This window comes from Ovis aries, chromosome 3 (genome assembly GCF_016772045.2).
Source record: "Ovis aries strain OAR_USU_Benz2616 breed Rambouillet chromosome 3, ARS-UI_Ramb_v3.0, whole genome shotgun sequence".
In the NCBI taxonomy this organism is placed as follows: Eukaryota; Metazoa; Chordata; class Mammalia; order Artiodactyla; family Bovidae; genus Ovis; species Ovis aries.
Window position 1 is genome coordinate 12,361,203 of NC_056056.1, and position 3,540 is coordinate 12,364,742.

Below are 3,540 nucleotides of genomic sequence, written 5' to 3' on the forward strand. Positions count from 1 at the left end.
CACTGGATTCTGACTGTGATGGGAAGTGCAGCAGCTTGATCCAACAAAACCAAGGTCGAGCCCAGCACAAAGGCTCTTGGCTCTCATATGAGTCCAGATATTGCTGGCAGCTTTAGTGGCATGCAGCTAATGTGCCAAGCTGTGCTCTCTGCTAGCTTGTCAAAGCCAGAGGAGGGGACTGTGCTTGGACAGGTTCTGGAAATGCATTCAAGATGGATTTGAGTGTCACCAGAGCCTCATTCAGTTTGACTCAAGCAGAGATACGAGGCCCACATGTACAGTCTACCACCAGTCCAGAGGACAGGAAGGAGAGGACTCTGAACTGGAGTCCCTGCTCATCACCTCCCGGTTGTGTGGCCTGATCACACCTTTCTTCTTCACCGTGACCCCCAGTGCTCGTCTAGCCCTGGGTCTGCTCAGTTGGCACTCGGGATGTGCTTTTCAGTTGGGTGCGTGGGTGACTGGGCAGACAGGTGGATGAATGGACTTATGACAGTCTTGTCCTCTATGAAATCTGTGCAGTGACACCTTCCTGCTCGGAGGGTGGGGGGCAGGGTGGTAGAAATAACCTATGTAAAGAAACTGGCACAGTTCCTCCTTGTGGATGCTATTTTAAGCATTTTTCTGAGATTCCCACCTGCCCCAGTATATATAACACCTTCATCCACAAACGTGGTCCTATTCATTCTTAAATTAATGTTCTTTTTCATATTTCCTATTTTGGTTTATTGTAAGGTATTAAATATAGTTTCCTGTGCTGTACAGTAGGACCTTGATATTTATATATTTTATATATAGTAGTTTGTATCTGCTATTTCCAAACTCCTAATTTATCACCCACCTTCCCCTTTGGTAACCGTAAGTTTTTGTCTGTGAGTCTGTTTCTGTTTTGTAAATAAGTTCATTTAAATCATATTTAGCTTCCACATAAAAATGATATCCTAGGATATTCGTCTTTTTCTGTCTTATTTCACTTAGTACAGTAATCTGTAGGTCCAATCCATGTTGCTGCAAGTGGCATTATTTCATCGCTTCTTATGGCTGAGTAATATTCCATTGTGTATCCATGTCCCACATCTTCTTTATCCATTCATTTCTCGATGGGCATTTAGGTTGCTTCCATGTCTTGGCTATTGTGAATAGTGCTGCTATGAATATTGGGTGGGTGTATCCCTTCAAATTAGAGTTTTCTCTGGATACATGCCCAGGAGTGGGATTGTAGGGTCACATGGCCACTCTATTTTTAGTTTTTTAAGGCACCTCCATACGATTCTCCATAGTGGCTACACCAGTTTACATTCCCACTAACAGTGGAGGAGGGTTCCCTTTTCTCCACATCAGAGAGGGGACCTTCCTACACTGCCTCCTCAAGCTGAGGAAGGGGTCGTGTACCTGGTGGGGGTCCGGAAAGAGGGGTAAAATGGGCGTGTGCGAGGCCTTGTCTCCCCAGCACACTGGCTTCTGCTCAGTCCCTCAGCAGACTTCCTCTGCACTAACACTGTGCCAGGGGTGTGGGGATAGAGAGAATGCACGAGGCCACTGCCCTTGAGGACCTCGTCGCAAACAGAATTGCAAGAGGTTCAGCTCTATTGATGATCCTGGAGGAGGGCATGGCAACCCACTCCAATATTCCTGCCTGGAGACTCCCCATGGACAGAGGAGCCCGGCAGGCTACAGTCCGTGGTGTCACAAAGAGTCAGATACAACTGAGCAACTAAGCACAGCACACTCAGCTGCACTGATGAAGTGCTAAACCACTCGGCCCGAGGAGAAGCCCAGCTCATGCAGGGAGAAAGACCCACTGGGAGCTCCAGAAGGCATCTAGGAGAGCAGGCCAGGGCAGTCAGTGCAGCAGGCAAAGGCAAAGGCAGGTGGCGGGGGCAGCAGGAAGGCAGCACAGAGATGGGCGGGCTAGGCACAGAGCAGCGTCCGCCCTGCTCAGAGCTCGGGCTTGGTGGCAGCCCAGCACCTGCCCAGCACCTTCCACGAGCTCTCTGAGTGCAGCCTAAGGCAGAGTGCCTGCCCCGCTGCGCCCCCCCAACTCGGGACAACAGTCCAGTGCTGGTGAGTAAGAAGGGGTCCTCCTAACCTTTAGACAGTAAGTCATTCCAGACACATCTGAACATCAGTACTGCTGATGCTTTAGACACTGCATGACCAGCTGAGGTGAAATCACTGTAAAGAGAGTTGGCAAGGTCGGGACTGTGATTCAGAGCAAGATTCCAGGGGCCATGTGGAAAGTGGCCCTTCTGCCGAGCCCTGTTTTATGTCCCAGTCTGGCCCCTGTGCTGGCCAGGGCACATTCCTGCCGGTCAGATCTTCTGCCCTCTCTCCTGAGCAGAGGCAAATGCACGTTCTAGGCCATGCTGCCACCAGTCCTGGCGGGCTGAAGTGCATCTTGTCCCTGACACCCAGGAAGGTGGCCTGGGAGAGGAGAGGAGAGTGGTGACCTCCCTGTGCAGCCCTGGGCAAGTGAATTCCCCTCTCTGAGCCTCAACCTCCCCTTCCGTACAAGGACGAAACTCTCTGCCTGGCTAACTTCCAGGGACAGTGCAAGGCAATGAAGGGTCAAGTGTGATCGTGCTGGGCCCTCAGCCCTGGGCGCCAGCTTTGATTCCATATTTGAAAGAACAAGATATCCTTGGGTAACAACTGTCTTAGCACCGGGGATGGTGTGTCGTAGCAGCAGCCGGTCACAGTCCACTCACCCAGTCCACTCAGGGGTAGCTGCTGTCTCTCACTTAACCCTCCAGCCCTGGCGCCCATGCACTTTTTTGGACACGTTTCTTCTTCCTGAAATGAAGTCAGAAGGGAACTGCATCATACAAGGCAAAGAAAGGAGACTGCTCTGGCTGGGGTTTGGGGAGAGAGGAGATAGGCCCGATCAGGCACCCCTGTGTCTCCTGTGTTTGCTCCCCAAACTTCACCAGCGCCCAGGAGACTCTCGGTGTCCAGCCCTCTGCACCCGGCAGAGGCGTGGGCTGCCGGCTCCCCAGTTGTATGTTGGGGCAGCAGCCGTGGGGCCGGGATTTGAACCGAGAGCTGTGGGGTCCAGCCTCTCTCTCCTGAGCACACGCCTCTCACGCACCCTGGTCAGTGTATAATTCATAGGAGCCGGCGTGGAGCTTCTCTGGGCTGTATATGTGTTTGTGTTTATAGAGGTAGAGCTCACAGGTGGCTGACAAGGGAGATGTATTTTTTATAACAATGAATATTTAATTTCCACATCACAGATGAAAAAGACTCTCTGAAGAGGCATCTGAGGGAGACTCCAGAGAGCGGCCGCTAATCAGAAAAGGGCCTTCTCGCGAGTGCTCTTCCACGTGGCTCACTTTCTTCTTTAACTTTTTCATTTTTTATTTTTTCCTGATAATTGAAATAGATATGCACATTGGAGAAAATGTAGAAGACACAAAAATAAAAAATGGGAGAAGGGAAAAAAAAAATCACCCATAATCCACTAGCTATTGTTGACATTTAGACACCTGCTTTTCCAGTCTTTTTTCTATGCATTTTTCCATAAGCAAATGAGACAGAAGG

At 50.4% G+C, this 3,540-nt stretch overlaps 1 protein-coding gene across 11 annotated transcripts in view; it reads left to right on the forward strand.

The window, feature by feature from the left end:
- The window catches only part of DENND1A (DENN domain containing 1A), a 536,262-nt gene that overhangs the window by 524,765 nt on the left and 7,957 nt on the right, over positions 1–3,540 (forward strand). The window lies entirely within an intron of this gene.